At 41.2% G+C, this 25273-nt stretch overlaps 1 long non-coding RNA gene across 1 annotated transcript; it reads right to left on the bottom strand.

Moving 5' to 3' along the window:
* Positions 1 to 6460: 6460 nt before the first annotated feature.
* Positions 6461 to 23730, bottom strand: LOC129152990 (uncharacterized). Its single transcript, XR_008559220.2, has 5 exons — positions 23600 to 23730; positions 9117 to 9210; positions 8494 to 8606; positions 6658 to 6706; positions 6461 to 6574 (listed from the first exon to the last, which is right to left on the bottom strand). It is a non-coding gene; the product is annotated as an uncharacterized lncRNA (long non-coding RNA).
* Between the last annotated feature and the right edge of the window lie 1543 nt (positions 23731 to 25273).

Here is a 25273-nt window from a genome sequence, read left to right as displayed (position 1 = left end):
GGTTTCCTTTTTCCACCTTCGGAATATTGCTAAGATTAGATGCATCCTTTCCAGGAGTGATGCTGAAAAACTAGTTCATGCATTTATAACATCAAGACTGGATTACTGTAATTCATTACTCTCAGGATGTCCACAGAATGTAGTTAAAAGTCTTCAGCTTGTCCAAAATGCTACAGCTAGAGTTCTAATGAGAATTAAAAAGAGAGATCGTATCTCTTCTGTCTTAGCTTCCCTACATTAGCTACCTGTTAAATTCAGAATAGATTTTAAGATCCTCCTTCTCACATATAAAGCTCTTAACAATCAATCTCCATCATACATCAGTGATCTGATTTTTCCATACGTTTCTAACCGAGCACTTCACTCTCAGGCTGCAGGTTTAATGGTGGTTCCCAGAATATCTAAAAATAGGATGGGAGGCAGATCTTTTAGTTATCAGGCTCCTCTCTTGTGGAACCAACTCCCAGCTTTAGTCCGTGAGGCAGATACCTTGTCTACTTTTAAGACTAGGCTTAAAACATTTTTATTTGATAGGGCCTATGGTTAAAATTTGATGTTAGCCCAGATCTGGACAAGTGGGGGAGTAAAGGAAGGTGGAGTGTACAGTCGGTAAAGACGACTCTCCCTTGCCCTGCCTCCGACATGTCTCCATCTAAAAAAGGCTAGGTTATCCAGAGTTATCGCTGTAGTTATGCTGCTACAGGCTTAAGTCTGGTTTATGCTTGTCCGTCAGCTCCGCAAGGGACAGACACGCATGGATTGACGGAAGCGTTTTGCTCTCATACTTCTCCGTCTCCTGGAGAGTGTTGCAAAGCAATTGCCTGGCAGGACAACAGAGGGCGTAGCGCTGTTCTGTGGTATCCTGTCATGTATCGGTCCAAGATAATGTGTTTATATTGTGTTTTTTGTGTATATAAGAGACTTTTAACACGGACATATTTGTCTCTCATTCTCCCACCGCTTCATGCGCTCCCCACCTATAAACCCACGTTTCCTGTCATTTCCGTCCACAAATAAAATGCTTGCTGCACATCTTTTCACTCCTCCAGTCACGGGAGGATGAAACGTTCATATTTTTAGAGTTTTTTCGCGAGGTATTCTTCAAGCTTCTCCGTGTCTGCTGCTAGTTATCCTCGGCTCTCTTTGCAATGGCGGCGCTGTAAACAACAGCGGCGTCCTGACCAATCACAAGCTTGCGTAATCCGTCTCGTTCGACGGATGTTTAAAAAAGTGGGCTCGACTCCGTACGTACTTGCGTGCCTGCCGGAGCCCTACGCCAGGACGGATAATGGTGTTGCGTGTCTCCGCACTGACGCAGACAGAGAAGCATAAATCAGGCTTTACACTGCTGGAGGAGCTGTGTGTGTGTGTGTGTGTGTGTGTGTGTGTGTGTGTGTGTGTGTGTGTGTGTGTGTGTGTGTGTGTGTGTGTGTGTGTGTGTGTGTGTGTGTGTGTGTGTGTGTGTGTGCACGCACTGTCTTCTTGATCCCCAGTGAGTCGTGGTGGTTGGCTGCTTATACTGAGCCAGGATCCTCTGGAGGTTTCTTCCTGTTAAAATGGAGTTTTCCCTCTAAACTGTTGCTACAAGCTTGCTTAGTATGAGGAATGCAGTAAAGTCACTGACACTAGTCAGTGACTCAATGCACTTTGCTGGGTTCCTTATATAGGAAACTTTTTTCTGATTGGCTTAATGAATTGACCTGTATTGAAATGTTTATTATGTGAAGTGCCTTGAGACAATGCTTGTCGGGATTTGGTGCTATATAAATAAACTTGAATTGAATTGAATTGATGGAAGCTAGATGTTGTAGCAACCGTTCTTTGTATCTGAGAGAAATTGTGAAATGTGAGTTTAAAAGAATTAGTTGTTTGTTATAAACTATAGTTAGTTGTTGATAAAAAAAAAAAAACCTCATCAGACACCATTATGCAGGCTTACGATACCCTTGTATGAGTTGATCTCGGCGGTCTGGAGGTTTGCGGTCAGAGTGGTGAGGTCACCGGACGTCGAAATCACAATACTCAGAGATTAGTAGCTTCCTCTGAGTTTAGCTTCCCCAGCCATGAGATGCAACCCGGGGTCTGCAGATTAGGTGTCCATGGTGGATGTCTGAGAGTTGAAGTAGCTCTGAAAAGAGCTGTTGTGCCCGTAATCACTTGCAGCGTCACAGAAAGGTTTTGACTTAAGGTCAAAGGAGTTTGTTTCAAAGGAGGCTTCTTTCCCAATTTGGATTAATCGGGGCTCAGCTGGAAACTGAATTAATCATAATTCCTGTTTTAATAAACTACTTTGTTATGATTTCTGGCCAAGTTTGGCAAATCAGAATTTGACACATTTTCTGAGTATTTACCAACATCCCTCAGAAAGCCACGCCTTCTTTCAGATACAAAATTCTTAACCTTAATGTGTATCTTATTGTAATGTGCATGAGTGTAAACAATGATTCACTTGTTAGATCAAACACGTACTGATTTGTGATATAAATGGATCATTGTAAGAACAATATTCATTTTAAATTCATTGATTTAAGCCAGGGGTGGGGAACCCTGGTCCATCGAAGGCCGCCATCCAGCATATTTTAGTTTCAACCCTGCATCATCACACCTGATTTCAATCAGTAGGTGATTAACAAGCTTCTGCAGAGCTTGATGAGCTGCAGAATAGGTGAATCAACCACTGAATCAGAAGTGTTGGAGCAAAGACGTGCAGGACACCGGCCCTCGAGGACCAGGGTTCCCCACTCCCAGGCGCGTTGCAAGATTTTCAAAAGTGTGGGGGATGTTGTCTGTGCCTAAAATCGTGTTAGTTTAATTTCCATAATAGCGGAGCAGGTGCGAATTTTAGACGTGTCACTCATGTCACCGTTTTAAACATGTTTAAACTGTTCAGAATACAAATCCAGGCTCTGTCTTGTTAGATTGGTGTAACTAATGTTTGTACTGAATGAAACTTTAAAATTAAACCATGTTGAAAAGAAAATGATCCGATTAAATCGTTTCCCTCTCATTTTACAGTCACGAAGTACAGCGCAGTGCGCATAGCTCTGGGGTTAATCAAGTTTAGTTGTTTCTCTTTGCAACAATCTTCACAAGAAGGCAAAACAGTTAAATGGCAGATTACAGATATTTCCATTTGACTGTTTATTTTGATGGATAAACTCAAGGATGTTGGTTGTTTTGAAAGAATTACCCCGACGCACACTGATGCAAACACAGATGAGCTGACATTTTAATCGTTACGCACATCGCAGAGGTAACTAAATCAATCAAGAAATGATTCCCATCAGAACATCAGAGCTTTATACTGGACACTGTGTTCAGCGCGGCTCGAAGCGAACACGGTGGACAGTGAGCTGAAGAAAGGGTTCGCAGTGCAGTGCCACGGCGCATGCGGTAAGATTTCCTCCCACTGAAACGGTTTGGAAACCCTGTCTCTCTGAGGGATGTGTCACTTGGAAAAATGTTCGCTGATTATGAAACTTTGGCCGAATAGCGCGTGTTCCCATCTCCAATATGGAGATGCATGACGCATCCAGTCTGAGGCAGAATAGCCTCTTCAACTCAGAAAGCACCTGTAGAGACATTTGATCACGCACAAAGTTTATGTGGAACAGAAGCGGTCGGGCCATGGCAGGTGAAATGTTCCTAGCCTACATGAAGTGAAATTGTTTAATTGTAACATTAATATGTTACTGGACCTGCTGGTCTGGTTGGTTAGACCAGTGTTTGATATGGAACACACATGCGTGCGCCTGCACACACACACACACACACACACACACACACACACACACACACACACACACACACACACACACACACACACACACACACACACACACACACACAAACGCTCACACACCAATTAAAATAATGCTGATAGCGTGGACTAGCAGACAGGTGATGGTTTACGTATTTAAATGATGATCAGGCTGCTGTAAAATGTAATCTCCATCCACATCCAGACACAATTATCCTCTATTCTTTCTCTATTTGCTCTGCTCTTGTCTGGGCTGACGTAGCCGATGGTGCAAGTGGCGTGCCTGGCGGCTGTGATGCACATTTTACGCATTTGGAGAGGTTGGCTGGATGCTTTGCTTTTACTAGAAGATGGATTTTTTTTTAATGTCGGAGATTTTGCCCCATGAATAACCGTAAAAGGTACTGGTGTGCATGTACCCTTATGAAAGAGTCCTACGTTGAGAGGTAAATATTAGAAGTGCAGGTAATGCATTCTGGTGCCTATAATAATAATTAATGCAAAATTAATGAAAATTAAATTGGGAGTTTTTACTTCATATTTTAGAAATAAAAATGACGGGGGGAAAAATGTATGACGTCTTTTAAACGAAATTTTCTAGCATGACCGACCTGCCTGCTTCACTTAAGTCACTGCTTATTAAGTTCTGTCCAAAATTACCGTGGCCCACCCAAAAATGAAAACCTGGCGCCGCGCCTGTTATAAACCTCTGCAAATTGTTGTTCTTCACTTTATCAAACTCAAAGTTTGTACAGCTAATGTGAAGATGTAAAATTATGAATTCAGTCGAGCTCTTCCCTCCCTCCCTCTCCTGTTTCTCCTTGAAACCCGACATCGGCTGTCAGGTTTCAAGGAGAAACAGAAGAGGGAAGGGTAGAAGGAGATGAAGCAGAGTGAGTGCGACATAGAGAAACAAATCTGTTGTGGAGGTGAGCAAAACGGCTGGAAAAGTGTGGGTGTTGAACGATCTCAATAAGAAAAGTGTGGGTGTTGAATCCCCCACATCCCCCATGGGTGCGACGCCCAGGCCCACTCCTGATATAAGCACAGGTCATTCAAACATTTCATTTAAACATCTTGTTCATTCATCACATCATTATTGTAAGCTTATGAGTTGTAAAAGTCATGGAAATTTCCGTTGTTCAGAGTGAAGAATGTTGACGTCTGGCATTCATCCAGAGAGTGTAGGACCTTGGGAGAGAATGTTTGTTTAAATGTTTTGTCTTCATGCAATGTGAACACTTGCTGAACAGAACCTTCTGGTTCTGGAAGGCCAAACAGAAAGTGGATTTATGCTGTAGATGAAAGGTTATTATGTTGATCAATATATAGGTGAAAATGGACCCTTTTGGACGTTACAAAGGATTAATCAGAACACTGAGCTGTGTAAAGAGAACAAAAGCAAAACTCTCCTCAGAAGAGCTGTTGTGAAAGTGAGACGTTAGTGGAAAGTTCTGCTGTTGGGTTTGCAGAGCAGAAATGCTGACCAGCAGGAGCTTTCAGATGTGAACACAGATTAGCTTTCTCCAAAACTTCTTCAAGATTTAGCAAAAGAAAGCAGCGTGTCAGGGTCCCACAAAAGCAAGATCGATGAAAGGCCCACATGCATGAGCTCACTCAGTTTCATATCTGCTTCTGCGAGCAGGCGCACTTCCCAGCAATCATCAGGTGAGAAGAAGGGGACATCTTGGACAGGTCTTCCATCCGTCACAGGGACACACCTTAGATCAACAACCCATCACACACTCCCTAGGGACAATTTAGAGTTAATCTGATCTACAAGGTTTTGGTCTGTGGTCATGCATGAGGAGATCATTCTAGCTCCAGGCTGAAAGGCTGCATCTGCAGTTCAAACCTGCAACCTTCTTCCTGTGAACTGTGCTTCCAACCTCACCACCATGCAGCATCATAGTCAGCACATCCCATCAAAATGTCTCCTGTGCTGAACGCCGCTAAAGACTGCTGATGTTTCAAGTATACTCAAACAGAATGTACCAAAAAAACTTACAGACAAAAATTATCTTTTCACTTTAGTAACACACTGAAATTAGACAATAATGTGGAGGTTATAGGTTATAAAATAGGTCCTGTCAAGTGCTGTGTGACAGAGTTATTACAGCCTGTCAGTATTTGTCCCTCATGTGTTTAGAATCATCGTTATGGAAGAAGACTCAATTTAGAAAATAATTTTTATGTGACTTTTTTAACGAGTTCACTCAGGTGGATGAAATGCATTTTAAATGTAAAATAGGTTCTGTACTCTACAGCGTAATGGGAACAACTGTGTGCAAAAACACCGGAAGCATCCACACGAAAGAACAGCTTTTGGATACTGTGAGCATGTGTCATGACCTTCACCATACTTTTGTCAGTCTGTAACATATGTTGTCATCTTTTTTACAGTTTTCCCTATAAACTCACACATGCAGATACACTCTGCTTCACCCTATGAAGAAAAACAAAATAATCTCTTGTTTAAAGATGTAAACATTCCCCTTTATAGAGCACAGCTTTTCTTTAAAACTTCTGTCAAGTGCAGTGACCGAACACAAGTTCTGACTTTTATCTTTCAGTAAAAAGATTATGACATCAGTCAGTCAGCAGGTCACATGCTCTCTGCGTTCTCATGCAATCTCCCATCTGCATATTTAGAAGGTAGTTAGTTATCAGTGTCATCAGCCAAACTATGGACTTTTACCTGAAGAGCAGGTGATGAACGATCAGATGTGTTGAGAGAGATCTTACTTCCTCAGTCTGCGTTGGACCAAACTCTTCACCACGTGTTCTTACCGGTTAGCAACTGTTTGCATTTAGCTGAGAAAATGATCAAAAATGTATGTTGTGATTGGATAAAAATCAATAAATACACATCAGTTTAATAAAAACAAACACACAACCTCATACTTGACACAAGCGGCTGTTGGTTTGACCATTTCCCTCAAGCAGCTGTAGGGTGAAAGCTACAAGTTAATTATGACCAATTTACATATCATGATTCCATATAAATATGAAATATCAACCTGACTGATCTTGGAATGTTTAATCAAAAGATTCTAGGGTTCTTTGCTTCTTTAGTGACCATAAACACACTTTGTATTAATTCAGACAGAGTCAGGTGAATAGTTTATAAAATTAATTTCATTATTTTTCCTAAACTAATCATTTATACATGACAAGATATGAATAATGAGATGTGGTGAAATGGACTTAGAATGATTTAATGTGATGTGTCAAATGCAATGGAAGCTAGATGTGTTAGCAAAACCATTATTTGTATCTGAGTGAAAGTGTGAAGTCTGGGTTGTAAAACAATTTGTTATTTGTTATAAACTAGAGAGTTGTTTATTTATAAAATTCATCAGACACGAACTGTTGTGTCTACTACCCTTGTGGAGACCCCCCAGTGCAGATCCAGGACTGTCAGAAGTCGGGTGACCTCAAGGTATACGAAGCCGTAGATTAGCTCCGATATGACCCGTCCAGTCTTGAGATGTCTCCTGAGTCACAACAGGCAGCTGGAATGCTTGTCAGCATCCAAGGTGGGTGTTTGCGAGGTGAAGCAGCTCTGAAAAGAGCTGTTTGGCTGTATCAGCTTGCAGCATGCAAAGAGGCTTTTGACTGTATGTCAAAAGAGATGTCTCAAAAAGGCTTGTTCCCGAATTGGCCGGTTCAAGAGTCAGCTAGAAAATGAATTAATCAGGAAGTAGATCTTGTCTTAATAAACCACAATGTTATGAGTTTTGGCCAAGTTTGGCAAATCAGAATTTGACACGTTTTTGAGTCATTACCAACATCCCTCAGAAAGCCACGCCTTCTTCAGATACAAAAGGTTTTAACACTTTGTGAATGAGAATCTTTAAAATTCTGAGGTGAATATTATCCTTAATATGTATCTTATTGTAATGTGTATATATTTCAAATGTTAATTTCTTTAAATTTTGATGATTCTAACTCACAACTAATAAAAATCTCTAATTCAGCATCTCAGCTTATTAGAATATCAAATAAGACCAATGCAAAACTAGAAGAATTGCATTTCTTGCAGAAATGCTGTTTGAATGCTGGATAGCTGAAACTGTAAGCTGAAGCCGCTGAATAGCTGAACTAAACTAATATACTACAAAAGATTGGTCGTATGAGACAACTTTCTCTATGATGTTCATTTCTGAAGGAATCTTGGGCTTCACTGAAGGTCACATGACTTTGACAGTGTGGAGATTGAAACGATAATCTCACATATTCTCTGTAAAAATAATCATGTTGCCCCTATTCCCCACCCCCCACCCCCACCCACCCAAAATTACACCCGTGCATGAACAACACTCAGCATTCAGTTGGGGCTCCTTTGGCCTGGATTACTGCATGAATGAGTTGAATATACAAGTTTCACTTTTTGAAAGAAATTACTGAAATAAAACTTTGTCATGATATTCTAATTTTATGACCATCACCTGTAAATCATCTGGTTGCCTCTGAAAACCCATGTAGAGCCTGGTAAAATTTATGTGTGCAAACCTTTGTGGGGCCACTTTTAAAACTGTGGACAAACCCTGTTGGGACTCATACTGTTTGCCCATATACAGTATAGCCAAATGAGGCTCATTTATGTATGCTTGCTGGAGATGTGCATCTTCATGACTGCTTCCCTTCTGCTGATATAATCTCCCATCAGCCAACCTGTCATTCATCATTTCACATTTTTGGTGAAGGACTGGAACTGGAATCATACCAACCATTTGAACTATGTGTCCTACATAAAGGTCGCGTTGACATGCGTGGTGTGTCAACATGGTGGTTCTGGTCACGGTCACCCTGCCTCAGTGGCTTCACCCATCAGATCAACCTGCTAAATGAAACATGACAGATACTAGATAAAAAGAAACACATCACCTGAGGATGTACGATGACACAAAAGGCTTTTTTCCTGCTGGGTAAAGTGAATTTATTTAGACTAGCAAGTATTAAATGTAATGAATTAGGGTTATTTTCTTAATGGCTGATCACGTTTTTGACTGTGTATACTTGTCTCTGTCTTTTTATTTATCTTATTTCAGCTTCAGGGAACTATGCTAACATCGTTCCTGTTCAGCCTACACTGCAACTCCCCGAGCTGCCACCCACAAAAGTCCACATCACAGATGATGACGACTCAGAAAACAAACGGGACAAACAGGATTAGTTGACTGGTGCCAGAACCATCTCCTGATCAATGAAGAGAAAACCAAGGAGCTGTTGAACATCCAGGTTGTGGGCATTGACATGGTGGACACTTTTAAGTGCTTGGGTGTCCACCTGGACAATAAACAACTGTAGCATGACATTAATGCTCTTTTTAGGAAGGGTCAGAGCAGACTACCTGTTGTGGAGACTGAGGTCCTTGGAGTGCAGGGGGTGCTTCTGAGGTTCTTCTTTGTCTCTGTGGTGGCATCAGCCATCTTTCATGGTGTGATCTGTTGGGGCCAACACATCTGCAGCTGAGAGAGACTCTTTGACATCAGAAACTTTATTAATGAGTCCACATCAGTACAGGTTCAATGCATCAGGAACCAGGAGGAATTCAGCCAAATGAAATCCCCCGAACAACGCCCAAATGCTCCTTTTTATTTACTTGGGGAACACATTACCACTTCCATGGTAGGAGGAAATAGCAACCCAGAATGGACAAACCAATCCATACCTTTTCTAGATTAGCTTTAAATAGCCTAAGGCTCTTTCTTCTATAAAAAGGTAAGCTATCTGCACACAAAGAAATGCTTATGTGGACGAATAAATCCTCTGACCACATAAAGTAACCAAGTTCTGCTGCTGCTGTATTTTCTTTAGATACCACAAAACGATTTTCTAACGATTCAACAACATATAATTAAGTAATTGTAGTTACAGGATGTCTGATTTAATATTTCATGTTAAAGCTTATATTTGCTTTATTTTATTTCACTTTAAATTCCAATCTCACCAAGAAATGTCTAAACGTCATTTTTGTCACAATGACTGTCTAATTTTAGTCCAAAAAACAACAACTTTTCTCACATTATAAGATAACTTTATAATTGGGTAATCTCAGTCTTACATAATGTTTTTGGCACAAACGTCTCGGGTTATGTAACATCTCAGAATGAACCCTGCAGTGAATCGTGCTTCGAGACTTGATAAGAGTCTCTCACAATTGAAAAGACTGCAGAGAACTGAATCATACAAGTCTTGCATACAAAATTGGGTTAACAAAAACTCCTTTAGTCCTCCTTTAGTCAAAATTTGTTCTTGATTAACGGTCCTGTTTTAGTTTAATATTAACAATCTGAATCCACTAATTGAATAAGATTCTATTTTGAGCTTCCTATGCGCACATTGTATCCTAATGTAAACACCGCCTGACCTTACTTTGACCTGAATGCTTGTTTGCACCTTGTCACCGAAACAAATTCCTAGTAGATGAGCCTCTCACCTACATGGCAATAAATCTGAATCTGATTCTGATTATTTTAATTACTTTTAGACTAGGAAGGCTAAACATGTGGTCTAATTAACCTAATTCGGCTAACTCTAGCTGACCCACAAGCTCCTTCTGGTAATGCTGCTTGCCACCTGACTCCCATGGAGAACCTCTAGTCTATGTCTTTGAACTTATCAATTCTGAGCATTATCAAGAAGGGAGAAAAAACCCACCCCCTTTAGGGGTGATGGCGATAAAAGACCACATCTGCCAAAGAGATCTCACTCTTTGTGATTTGAGCCAGAAATCCCTTTATTTAGAAGCTAAAATTACCATTACACTAGAACCTTGTCATCAAGTGGATTACTTTGTTTTTTCATTTAAACTATACATCTGCATGCAGAAACACAAGATATGTCTTATAAGGCTATAAAGGTAAGTAAGTGAGTAAAAGAGTATGAAATAAAAACATAACATTACAACCATGTAACAGATTATGATAAACTTTAAAACACAAACAGTAATATATTGAAGTAAGATCATAGAAATAAACATGCACTAATTCAGTTCGATCTGCTGCATCACTATGCAGCCTTAAGCCCTTTTCAGACAGACATTCTGGAACATTTGCGGACAATTCAATCCGGTTTTTAACCGGAACTGTGTTTTCAGACACACCACTTTTGTACCGGAACTTGTCCTTTCGGCTGCGTTCATACAGCAGGGAAAAGTTCCAGATGTCTGACGGCGGCGGGGGGTGGGGGGGTGGGGTGGGGGGGGGGGGATCGGACTTATGTTAAGAAGAAGAAGAAGAAAATATCATTTCTATAGCGCCTCCTGTTAAATTCCGGAACACGTTATCCGGATGTTTGTATTCAGACAGAAAGGTCTTACGGACAGATTCCGGAACATTTCCGTTTTTCATGGCCTGTCTGAAGGGGGCTTTAGTCTCCTTCTATGGTTTAAAGATCAGTCATTGTCCATTGTTATGTAGACCAAAGTAAACAAAAGAGCATTCATACAGAATATCTTCAGTTCACGGTTTCTTATTGGCATGTATCTATTTCCCTTGCTATCGTGGTGTGCAGCACTTTAGTCAGCTGTACTGTGGACACAGTACTCCACAAAAAGGTTGGATAGTCATAGTTGCAGTGAGTGTAGCAATTTTCCTTAACCCTATAAGGCCCACTGTATCATATGTGATACACACATTTCCAAGTTTGTAGTAGCTGTATCTCTTTAGTAAGATTAGCATTTTCCAAAACAATCTGCAGTCTTAAATCTTTTAAGATTCTTTTTGTTTTAAGATGAGCATCATTAGCAACTTCTTTATATTCTGACAGAGGATCAAAATGATCTTTATCTATAATAACAGCTTTGGGGTGAGATGTAACTGAGAAATCTGCATGATAATTTGGCACATGTGATTGTAGAATAGACCAAATTGTATCATTTGTAACATTGTTCACACTGATCATGAGAGATGTCACCGGTGTTACAGGTTCCAAAAATGTCTCATTTTCCGAAAAATTTTATGTATTTACATCTGATTTAGGAGTAACACTTCTGCTGATCATGGCTTGTGTAGTAGGTACAGTCGGTGTTGTAACTCCATCAGCCATTATCCACGCCATTGTAGTGGATGGCTAAATTGTTCCCTTAGTTGGAAGCGCTGGAGTCGATGTAAGGATCTCCAGAGGTATTTTGTCCGAGGAGTACCGGGGAGCCATTCCTTAAATTCCATTAATTATTGACAAATAGACTTGCTTAACTTCAACTGTTGTGCTAATGAGTGCTCCAGACTATGCAATCCCACAAATTGAGGCAAAACTTTTCGTATAAAAAGAGTACAATCTCCCTCTGTCTCATGCCTCCTGATCTCATTAATCAGCACAAAATCTGATGTTTGTGAGTAATTGAAAGGTTTTCCTTTGTTATTGTCCCATTGAACTCTAAACGTGTTCTGATGATTCCATCTTGTACACTGGCAGGGTAGTTGAGCCCATTATTCTGAGACCACTTCCACCCTAATCATCGTAGCGCTGGTTTTCTGGTGGATTGACTTGGTCTTCTAGGTTCGTTTGACCCTCCATTAGGTTGCATATGGGGTCTGCTGCATTTGGAATGGATTGCTGGAACCTTTGCTGGAGATATGAACTTGCTTTTTCCAGGTAGGTGTTGTAGGTTGATGGTGTCGAAATTTCCTTCTTGTCCATAAAAAGAAAGGTTCCTACTATCATCATCAGGATCATAGAGCTCCGGACCCCACGTGACTCTCAGTTAGTAGACGCCATTTTGGCAGGTAAAAAAATGTAAATAAACACATGAACGTGAACGGGATCCGCTTGGATTTTACTTCGTCGGAGTTTACTTCACTCTTTAAAACCGAAGAAATCGTTTTATATAGTCAGAAATTAAATAGACTAAACATCTCCGACACTTACCGTGCCCCTGGGATACTTTTTAAAAACGCCAGAAGCTGTCGGAGCGGACTTCTTACCGGACCTGGCCGGGGAACCCCTTGGGATTCCCCCCGGCCGGAGGAGCTGGGGAGAGGTCTGGGACTCTCGACGCTACTGCCCGCTCCGACGCCAGAAGCTGTCGGAGCGGACTTCTTACTGGACCTGGCCGGGGAACCCCTTGGGATTTACCCGGAGGAGCTGGCTCTGGCGGCTGGGGAGAGGGAAGTCAGGGCATCTCGACGCTACTGCCCCCGCAACCCGACTCCGGATAAGCGGATGAAAATGGATGGACAAATGACAGATTTACATGTAAGTAGTTTAAATAGAGTGCTGTGCTGTTTGAATATATAAACTAAACACCAAGAGAAATCACTAGTTTGATTGTTTTCCATGAATAAAATAAATTTGTCAGGCAGGAGCGTCTCAGGATCTGTCTGAGATCTGTCTCGGTGAGACAGATAATAGCAATCCAAAGTGCTTTTTATGTGTGATCTGACAATTTCAACCATTGCTTAAAAATGAAATACAGCTTAGCCGGTTAATTGCTGTGATCATAAAACACGGAAACGGCAGCACGCAGAAACACGAGGCAACGTTTTACGTGATGTTTACTTGTTGCTATGAGTAATAAGACAGAAAAAGCCACGCCAAAATAAGTTTAGGAAGCCCACTAAGAATTGTAATAAAATCATTTAAAATAAATACCATACACAGTTGAGGAAACGTTGGTTTAAGTACCTGATATGAAGTGGTCGCTGCATAAGCGAAAACCTTTACTCTCAGGATCCCACAGTTTCATTTTAGCCCGGTCACTAGCGCGTTTTATTACAATGATCCAACGTTTGTCGCGTTCTGGATCTTGGGGAATCCTGTAGATGGCTCATTCCTTATGTCGTCTGCGTCTGTTCTGCATCCTGGGGCACAACAGGAATCTACCATATTTCCCATTTGATTGAGTTTTCTGACAATAACAAATAGTCCAGCTGCAGGCTTCTACCTGCCTAATGGCGCCGTTTCGATTTGAACTGTTGCATGCCGGGAAACGTGACGTCAACTCCCGGAGTTCTATTGGCACAAATGCCATCGGTAGTTGAGACATTGTTGCACTCTTTCCCCAGTTCTTGGAGCTGGGCGTCTCCTGGTGCCTCAGCTCTCCTGGCAATTTCCTCTTCTGCTAAATCTCCTTGTTGTTCTTGTGTACGAGGTGAGTTGTTGCTAGGCACCTTAGCACAATGTGACAAATGGTACCAGGTAGGAGAACCTTTAACTTGAACTGCTGTTCCTGTGCTGTGAACAACTCCAAACTGTGACCAGGAGAGACTGCAATGCCTCTCCTGACATTGTTTTTCTAAAAGATTGCACATCTACTGATGATGTGATCAATTTTTTCTAGTAAATATGGTGCCCAAAAACCATACTCCTGTGTTATTTTTCTTTTAACCTCCCCCCTTGCAACATGGGAATGACCATGTGCTTCTTGGATCATCAGACCAAGCAGTTCTTGGGGTGCAACAATGAGACTTTCATGATTTCCCCAAAGGCCAGTCGAATCTTGACTAGCACCTCTTTTCACCCACAGGTGCTTATCCATATCACGGACAGCTTCCTGCATTAACCCTCTCAGGCTCAAAATAAGTTTTGATAAAAGGAAGAATAACTAAGTCCTTCGGGGCTACTTCCGAGTTTAAAAAAATGCTCATCAAACACTTATGTGGAGTACTCAGGTAGGTAGGTTTTAACTTTTGCAAATCTGCACGCCTGCCTCAAGAGGGTTAAGATCACATCTCTCAATGCAATTTTGTCTTCTAGTTCCACCTTATGGGTGACCAACAACACTTCACCTGTTCGGAAAGCCCCTGTTATGAACTTTGCTGCCTCATCAGCTGCAATGTTACCACGTGTATCTCGTGACATGTCTGTTTTATGAGCGGCACATTTAGCAACTGCTCTCTCTTTAGGTTTCATCACAGCATGCAAAAGTTTCACAATTTGGTCATGATGGTGTATAGGAGAACCATCAGTTTTCTTAAACCCTCGGTTCTTCCACACAGCACCAAACAAATGACATACATTTTGTGCATACGCTGAATCTGTGAATATTGTGACTCGTTTACTTTCTGCCATCAAGCAGACCTCAGTCAAACCAACAAGCTCTGCCAGCTGCGTGGATGCAGGCTGTGGGACTATTTGAGCTTTTACTGTAACACATTCAGATCCACAACTATAGCATAGCCGGCAACCAATTAATCACCTGTCCAGTAACAAGACCCATCAGTCCACAGCTCCGTATCAGCTTCTTGTGGTAGAAGAGCCTGCAAGTCCAATCTGAGTTTAGAGTATCTTTTTGCTTCACTCACACGGTCATGAGGTTCCCCATCATCCAGAGTTGGAAGACTCTCAGCTGGATTCACAGTAGAGCACTTCACCAAAGTAATGCCCTCCTACTCCAGGAGATAGTCACGCAGTCTCGACATGGTCAAAGTGTATTTGCCACAATTCAGAAGATTTCTAAGACTGTGATGTGTAAGAATTGTCACCGGGTAACCCATTGTGATGGATTATGCTCACACATCAAGTACACTCCCACCATTGCTCTGTAACACATGGGAAGTCCCAATTCCACTTCTGAAAAAGCTGTTGAATAATAAGCAATGGGCTAGTTCCTGTGACTGTTGGCTGACAAAAAACTGCACAAGCAAACTTACCCCTGTTGAGGTAGAAACATACAATACAAAGATTTTTGTGTAATCTGGCAATGCGACTGCTGGTGTTTCCTGAAGCTTCTGTTTAAGAGTTTCAAACGCTAGACATCCATCTGTTGTCTAAGTGAGATTACATTGAAGACACTGTTGAATAATAATGCTCTTCACTATTTGATTTATGTCATCCAGATCATCTTTCAGAACTTTATTAAAAATGTGGGGACAATGTTTAAAACCCACAGGGAGTCTCTGATACTGATAATACTGTCCCTGGTATGTGAATTAATCAATTTCCCTCTGGGATTAATAGAGTATTTTTGAATTGAGTTGAATTGAATTGAAACCAAACAAACCTTGAGATTCAATACTAAGAGGTACTCTGAAAAATGCTCCACACAAATCTAAGACCGTAAAATGTGATGCTTCTACAGGTATTTGTCCAAGTAAAGTGTGTGGATCTGGAACATCAGCTGGAAAGTCAATCACTACTCCGTTAACTGCGCTGAGATCATGGACCATGCATTAGGTGTTATCAAGTTTCTTTACTGGTAACAAAGGTGTGTTGCATTGCAGATTTTCAGTTATTTTCTATACATTAGCTGTTAATAGTCCTTTGATTTGTGAAGCAATTCCTGAAATTGCTTCCTCCTTTAGTGGGTATTGATTTTTCCATGGAGGTGTAGCTCCAGGACGAAGATCAACTTTAACTGATTGAGCCGAACTAACTAGTTTCCTAATCCTTGAGCAGAAATCATTGTTTTTAGGAATCTTTGATCCTCACTTCTCCAGATCAAACGGTTTTCCTTTATTGGCATGAAAGTAAGTCCCTGTGATTCTTCCATCATTTGTCCAACATGTTTCTGTTCATAGCCATCAGCTATGCATAGAGTCACATGCAGGATGCTCTTTTCAATCTCATATTCTTTGATGAGATAATTATTTTTGTCCATCCTCATGGCCGCTCCTTGTGGGACCAGGATTATGTGGCTTGATGTGAGTTGCTCTTGTTGCAGCTGATTGTTTAGCCATTTATCTGGGTTATGCAAAGCAATTGACTTAAAGTATTTAAGAGTGCAATGAAGTGGGTATTCTGTGACTCTGGCCCCAGGCATGTTTATGATGATAAACATTTCACACTGTTTAGCAGGCTTCATGAGTTCAAAACTCAAATCTCCAATCCAGTATACTGAAGAAGACTCAGTTTCATTCATCATTAATAATTGATGGGAAACATCAACAGGTGCTTCAATCTGACAGCCATCAGGGGTACATTTTATGATACAGTTCAATTTGCACAAAGTCTTATGCCCAAGATGTCCAATAGGAGTTTTATCAGACACCAGTATGGGCATTGTTGTCTTTTGAGTTCCATTTTCAATCTCTATGGGATTGGTAAAGAGAATCAGCCGTTTCACACCCTCAAACCAAATTGTCCTTACACATTTTCCAGACATGGGGAGATGTATAGCGTCTTCAGACCGTACACAGGTAAAGGCAGCTCCACTATCAACCATCATTTTCATTGGTTGATTATATTTACCGCTATAGTTGGATCTTGTTCAGGTCCTGACACTACCAGCTGGCACCTCCTTTTCGGATTTCCCGGGCCCCTCTAGATCCCAGGTTCCAGGCCCCTGTTGGGTTTTACCCGTCCCTGGGGATGCTGTGGCTGTCCTCTAAAGCCTCCGCTGAATCCGCGACCCCGAAATCCTCCAGATTTGGTGCAGTCACGGACAAAATGTCCCAAGTGTCCACAGTTGTGACAAGCACCAGGAGTCCGTTGGGTGCCTGAAACAATATTTCTTCTTCCTCCTTTTCTCCAATTTACTTGACCACATCCTCTCCAGACTTGTACTTGACCATAGACAGGTTGTCCAAAGGTCGGCATTAATGATAATGGTTGGAGTCTGAACTGGTTTAACTGTGGTTGTTGTGTATGGAATTACACGTGTGCAGGCTGGCTTTGTATAACCACCGCTTGGGTTCTCTTTCTTTTTGTTATCCGTCAGTTGTAACTGAGTGAGCTTCCCCAGAGTCTCTTGATCCTGTTGTCTCTGAGTTTGTTTTTTCGTTCTATATAGCTCTACCTGATGAGCTATCTGATTTGTGTAGACACCGTTTGTCATGCTGGCAAGTCCAACCACTTCTGCCAGTTTGCTTCTTATTGGTACCCGAAATCCTTCTTAAAGCTTTGATCGCAGGATGGCTTTCTACATCGGGTTCGACTCAGGGTCATTAGCTGTAACATTTCTCCATGTTTGATGTGTTCTATCCACATAGGCTCTTGGGTTTTCCTGCTCTCCCAGTGGCTGAATGATTATATTATCTGAATGTATATTAATATGGAAAGCTTCCCTTACAGGTTTCCACATCTGTCCTCCATGTGCTGCAAAAAGTCCGGCATCATAAATTGCAGAGGTGTGGACTCGAGTCACATGACTTGGACTCGAGTCAGACTTGAGTTATTATTTTAATGACTTCTGACTTGATTTGATAAAACCTATTTAGACTTACGACTTGACTCAGACTTGAACGCCAATGACTTGCGACTTGAATCAACTTGCATCTGTTGACTTGATGATTACTTGAGCATATTTGATTTTTACAAAAGTGGCACGACATGGACAAAAATCATTCTTCATTCTGAGTGTGATCTTGTACTGCAGCAGCACTTTGTTTATAATCAGTTTCAGTTGCATTTTCTGTTTGTTTGAGCAAATAAATTAAACTTTAAGAAGCTTTTATTTCTGGAATCTATTTATTATCATCGTCATTAAAATGAAGTTGGACAGATGACTTGATTATGACTTAAAAAAATCTAAGTTATGAACTTGGACTTGACTTGGACTTTGGCAAATTATGTTTTTAAATGCTCAGTCTGTCACTAAGTATCCAGTAACTAGCACGCTATGTCCAACACAATGTGTAAGGGAGTGCGTGCGTGCGTGCGTGTGTGTGTGTGTGTGTGTGTGTGTGTGTGTGTGTGTGTGTGTGTGTGTGTGTGTGTGTGTGTGTGTGTGTGTGTGTGTGTGAACAGCTGTCTTAAATAAACATTCTAAGAAGGCATATAAGGAGCATGAGTGGCTGATAAAACTTCTTGAATGTATTTAGTAAAGGTTGTGGATTAATCACACTGGCCTGTTTTAGAAGTTCAGAGCTGCAGCAAAAATCAAAGTAGCCAACAACTGGGTCAGAATGGAGGATGACCGCTCTGATGAGTCCTCCCCCGATCCCTTCAGATTCACAGGGTCCACAGGCCTCTTGGAGTCTCATATTACAGCCAGTAAGATAAAACAAAAACAAAGTAGAGATTCAACATCTCATAGTAGAAAATACTTAGCAAAATAAAGTCATTTATAACACAAGTTTACTCTTTAAATAAATTCTACTATTTCATTAAACACATTCCTAATTCAATCTGACACTTATACTACTCACATCGTTTCACACATTTCACAGTATTTCATACATTCAACATGCCATTTACTTAAAACTTAATAATTTCACTCAAATAGAATACAGACTTTGTTTCAAAAAGACATTGACTGTAAGCTTCTGAGTTAACAATAACCTAAATAGAAAATTAAACAAAATTTAAATATTAAATGTGATGCATAAGTGTGTACTTAAGGCTGATTTGAGAGTTTATCTAATCCGCTCAGATAAGACACAAACACATCCCAGTGTATGGAAATGCTGGAATGTTTATGCCGTGTCCAGTTCCAACTCTTAACTCTCCTTAAACTGCAGATATGCAAATTCCCTGAGCTCCGGACACCCAAGGAAGTACACATCCATCACGGGACAGGCAAAGATTTCACAAAGTGCAAAGATGCACAACAGCACCCAAAAACCATCGGATTTTAGATAGAAAATGCTTCAAAAACTGAAATTTCACATATAGCTCATTTGATTTAGTTTAGCTTGTTGTAATATAACCTATAACCACTGTAACAGAAGTGCAACAGCTTGACTCTGACAATCTGTCATGTGCCTATTTCAATTTATAGGCAAATCATAATGTAACACTTATTGCTAACTAGCCTTTGTTCAAAATAACAATCCTATTCCCAAATGTAAAAGTAAACCAATCATCCAGATTATTCTGCGGAGATGCCCAAAATATTTAGTCAATAAAACGGAAGTTCGATCTAACCTCTCCCACTTTTTAATGAAAAGATGCTATAAAACTGTTTGACCTCACCTTAGTAGAAAGCACAATTAAACGCACCAAATTCCACATCTGCAACTAGACAGGGCAGACTTGTACTTTTACGATGCCAGCAACAGAGCTCGGCTTTAACACCAAAGCACTGACTGTGTCTCATCCCACAGTGTAGTGAAGTTGTGCTTTCAACATATGGGTTTATCATTCATACACAATCACACACACTGATCGTCCCATTGAATCGTATAACGCACATCCGTTCTTGAGACCTGTCAAAGCAGCAAAGCCGCGTGAGTCTTGCTGACTTGCCAGAGGTCACAAATACTTACCATATTTGTACGACCATTGGGCGCACCGTGTTTTAGGGCGCAGCTTCAGTTACGGGTGTCTTTTTGGTATTTAACACATACAAAAGGCGCACCGGGTTATAGGGCGCGGGCACGGGCACGGTAAAACGTACCAGTAAAACATCTGTGTGGGCTCAGGACTCGGAACATATCAGTGCAAACCAGACATTGTGAAAATTATAAACAGCCAAAAGCATGTTTCACTTTACTGGTCTAGTCCTGGTTCAAACCTGGTTTAGAGCGCACGTGCACTTCCTCATTGCGTGCGCTGACGGCTCATGCTCTTGTTATGCGCTGTGTTGAAGTTCAGAATGTGTTTACCGGTAGTTGGTGGATTTAACCACATAAACTTTCCACATGAACAAAATCATATGTGTGTTATTAATAGGCCTAAGAAAATAGAGTGATTTGAATTGTGTTTTATTAAAAAATGCAGCGGGAGCAAATATGAGTTCGGTTGTGCTTTATTTGAGTGCTATTAATTAATAATCAAATCCATCAAAGTCCTCATCTTCTGTATCTGATAAGAACAACTGGGCTAGAGTACAGTCAAACACGCCAGGTTCTCTCTCGTCACAGTCGGAGTCTGTCTCGTTGCCGTCCGTCTCCTCGTGAATGATGCCGGCTTTTGCAAAAGCCCGAATGACAGTACAAGCAGACACATTAGCCCAAGCATTTACAATCCATTCACAAATTGCAGCGTAACTCGCCTGGCGTTGCCTCCAGTCTTCATAAACGTGTATTCGCCATATGTCATCCATCGCTCCCACGCCATTCGCAGCCTTACTTTGAACGCCCTGCTCACGCCAATTTCCAGCGGTTGGAGTTCCTTTGTCAAGCCTCCCGGAATGACAGCGAGCTCCGAGCTCATTTGCTTCACCTGTTTTTTCACACCGTCCGTGAGATGAGCGCGCATGGAGTCACAAATCAACAGGGACGGTGACAAGTGGAAAAAAACGCATGGTCTCTTCACATACACCTCATTCAGCCACTAATTTGTCCTCATCCATCCAGCCGTTTTCGTTAGCCTTAACGATGACTCCAGCTGGAAATTTCTCTTGTGTGAAGCTGTGAAGCTTGAAGGATTTTTACTGCTATTTATATTTAGCTTTTTTCACTTTTTGAGCATTTGTTATGATGTGTAATCATGGCAACAAGTTGGTTTACAATCGGGAGCAGCTGATTAACATTGGAAAGGCTGAAATAATACCTCAACTGAAGCCACAAATCCCAAATGAGCTAAAACGCAATAAGCGTGGGTGCAGAGCGGGAGCAAAACGGAGACAGAGAAGGAGGAAATTCAAACCATCTCTTCCATCGATCATAATGGGCAATGTGAGATCACTGGCCAACAAGATGCAGGAACTCCAAGCCCTTTCAAAGACTCAGCCAGAATTTCAGCAGTTTTGGAACCACTGGAGGAGATAATGCAAAGAAGGATTCTCCAGAGAATCAAGAAAATTATGGACAACCCTGAGCATTCTCTTCACAAGACTGTTCGACAACGGAAGAGTGTCTTCAGTCAGAGGCTTATTCAGTTTCGCTGCAACACTGACCGCTACTGGAGATCCTTCCTGCCAACAGCCATTGTAATATACAGTAACTCTTTGATGACTTGATTATTATTATTATTCTGAGCTACAACATCAATCAATTTCCCTCTGGGATTAATAAAGTATTTTTGAATTGAATTGAATTGAATTTAGGCAGTCTTCCTCTTAAAAATCACTATAGGTGGCAGTTTCTGTCCAGCCAAGCACAACAGTAAAAGCTGATTTTTTGTGTCCCATTGTGCGCATCGCTACCGTGCTAGTCCCCTTCTTCTCAACAGTGTGATTCACCAGGATGTCAAAAGTGAGCAGCACTTCGTCCATGTTGGTTATGTGGCTGGGCTGGATGTGTTTGTCGGCAATCTTCTTACTGCAGTAGGAGCAGAAGATGGACAGCTTTTCTTGGTAATCCACTGGAAGTTGCTGCACCACCGTAGTCCTTGCCCGGATGGAAAGATGGCAGCGTTTCATAAAACGAAAGCACCAAGACGAACCTCCTTGAAAATGTTCAATGTTCATTTCTTGCGCCAGCGTTACTGCTCTCAGACGAATGGTGATGGTAGAGACGCTTCTCCCAGCTGTCCTCTGCTCGTTTACCCATTGCTCAAGGCGGTCTTCCAGCTCAGGCCACCTGGCTTTGTGCCCGCGGAAACACAGTTGCGTCTTCTTTACTTGTCGGAGTTCGTTTTCCAACTTCCTCCACTTGCGAACCAAGGACTCATTAATGCTGAATTCTCTCGCCGCTGCTCTATTCCCGTGTTTCTCCGCGTAGCTGATCGCTTGCAGTTTAAACTGTGCTTCATAGGCGTGTCTCTTAGCAGGTGCCATTCTCAGGGTTGTCAGAACAATCTTCAGCATACCGTGCATACCTGCCCTTTTGAACTATTCGTGGTCTGTCTTCGCTCACGTCCACACGTTCACGCCACGCCCCTTGCCATTCTCGCCACGCCCCTTGTCTTCTACTACGTTCGCGTCTCACAACAACACAATAGGCGCACCGCACCATAAGGCGCGGCGTACATTTTGGAGAAAATTTAAGACTTTTCGGTGCGCCTTATGGTCGTGAAAATACGATATGTAATGCAGGTATTGCTCTGCATATCACACGCACACACCCATTTATAGGTCTGTGGACACATTCAGCTGGCAATTAATTGATGAATAGGGATTTTTAAAGGCATCAGTCTATATACTGGGCTCATAAGGGAACAATCTGTATTCGGACATGAATGGATGACATTTCCTAGAACTTAGACGGAATAAGTATAATGAAGCCTGATGATCATTAATCAGAAAATCTATATCCCAGATTAGATCCTTAATAACCTACACAAGTTGCCGAAACAGGCAGAGCCAAGAGCTCCCTCAGCCAGGGAGACCCCCAGACTCCTGTCTAGCAGCTAAGCAAGAGAAGTCATAAATCACAGATGGAAGAAGCCCTCAGACTCCGCAGCAACCGCTCCCACACACAAAGTGTTCTCCCCTTGTACCAGGGAAATACCAAACAGACAACATATAACATAGAAACAATTACAAAAGACAACACGGTGAAAACATAAAAAATATGTGCACCCTATCAATTCCATTAAAACCTGCAAGTCTCCAAAATCACTTAGAAACCAAAGGACTTGTCATACACTTCATACAGATTTCTAACTTGGCTTCATGTTTTCTACCAAAAATTTTCAATCCAAGCAAACTGAAAAAACAAATATTTACAGCTTGGTGACTCATTAACTTCCTTCCAACTTTTTAAAGATCCAGGCAAACATGATAAACCAGATCTCTTAGCCTGGAAAAACATTAAGAAGGCTACCGAATTTAGGACAAATCCATCCAATGGCATTAATCAAAACTCTTCAAACATAAGACATGCTTCACTGATACTCTCATCAGCAGCACCAGAACACCACAATGGGCCTTAACAAAGAAACTTTAGATAAAACAGCAGGCCACTCAACTTATTACTACTGAAACACTTTAACTCCACTTAAGACACGACTAAACAACAAACTAAGTGCCTTAAATTTAAAACAAAATTTTGAAAAAGCCCTTTTCATCGCAGACTCACAACAGGTGACCTCACCACACAGGAATGATTTAGCAGCTCCAGTTACAGACACAATACAGTCTCCCCCTCTCTCATGTGTTGCAGGCCCTCCTGGGGTAAAACTCACCCTTATTCATAGCTGGCTTGGAAAGATTGCAGAACACGAGAGAATACAGTTCAGGTCAGGTCAGCTGGACCTCCAGATTCGTGACAAATTGTAGTGAATTCAGCCAGGGTTTGCCATCTTTGAATCAACCGATGAGTATGTTCTGAAGAAAGGCTCCCTGAGAGACTCTTTGACATCAGAAACTTTATTAATATGTCCACATCAGAACAGGTTTGATGGATCAGGAACCAGGAGGAATTCAGCCAAATGAAATCCCCCGAACAACGCCCAAATGCTCCTTTTTATTTACTTGGGGAACATATTACCACTCCCATGGTAGGAGGGGATAGCATCCACCCATATTGGACGAACCAATCCATACCTTTACTATATTAGCTTTAAATAGCCTAAGGCACTTCCTTCTAAAAAAAAAAAAAAAAGGTAAGCTTTCTGCACACAAAGAAATGCTCACGTGGGCCAGAGTAAATCCCCTGACAACATATAGTAACCAAGTTCTGCTGCTGTGGTATTTTCTTTAGATAACACAAAATGATTTTCTAATGATTCAACAACATATAATTAAGTAATTGTAGTTACAGGATGTCTGATTTAATATTTCATGTTAAAGCTTATATTTGCTTTATTATATAATTTCACTTTTAATTCCAATCTCACGAAGAAATGTCTAAACGTTGTCATTTTAGTCACAAAGACTGTCTAATTTCAGTCCAACAAAACAGCTTTTCTCACAAACGTTAGATAAAATAACTTTATAACTGGATAATCTCAGTCTTAGATGATGTTTTTTGGCACAAACGTCTCGGGTCATGTAACCTCTCAGAATGAACCCTGCAACGAACCATGTTAACCTGAGACAAGTGTTTGTGCAACCTGCAGAACGCAGAGATCATGACTGTGGACCAGAGATGAGAGGTTTAACTGCAGAAAATGTCAAAAAGATATGTTCAATATTATGAAAGGATCATGAACAGAAGGAAACCTGATTTAAGTTGTATATGCAAAACCAAATTTGGTTTGATCTCAAAAAACAAGACCTGAATCAGTTTTAACGTGTCCATTTTTGGGGTTATACAAGTTTGTGTAGTTGTGTTTATGTATTTAGCAGATGCTTTTGTCCAAAGTGATTTACAAGTGATAATAAAGCAAGCAGGTTGCCCTCGAGGCTAACAATAAACACTAATCTGTCAATTTTAGGTGGCAGGTCTCTGGTGTCCCACCTCTAGAATCTGATGCTTTTCAGTTTGGTTTCCTGTCAAGGCTTCAGGAAGCTTCTGGTTTGACATGTTCAAACTTATCTTCATTCTGTATCACATAGCTTTTACCTAAGGGGGGTGGGGGTGGGTTGGGGGGTAGTCAGAGGGATCAGAGGTTCATTATCCAAACAGACCAAAGCTTCTACAAGAAGCTGGCTACATGGTACAGAAATTGATTTGACTTCCAGGTAACGTAAAATAATCCAGCAATAATTCATCAACTCTTCATCTACACTATGATGATTTCATTTAAGACTTTTCCAGAGTATTTTTTTAAAGTTGCAGGGAATGAACTCGTATCAGGTTGCTGTTTTTTAAGAGATCCGTGAGTGTCTCATTAGTTGATTCAGATTTTCTGAAGATGCTCTTGTTTCTCTTTTAAATCCAGCAACAAACTGGGCCTCAGACGTGTTTAAATCTG

This window comes from Nothobranchius furzeri, chromosome 17, assembly GCF_043380555.1.
Source record: "Nothobranchius furzeri strain GRZ-AD chromosome 17, NfurGRZ-RIMD1, whole genome shotgun sequence".
Taxonomy (NCBI): Eukaryota; Metazoa; Chordata; class Actinopteri; order Cyprinodontiformes; family Nothobranchiidae; genus Nothobranchius; species Nothobranchius furzeri.
The sequence above is the reverse complement of the archived record's forward strand: the minus strand, read 5'-3'. Positions and strand labels throughout refer to the sequence as shown.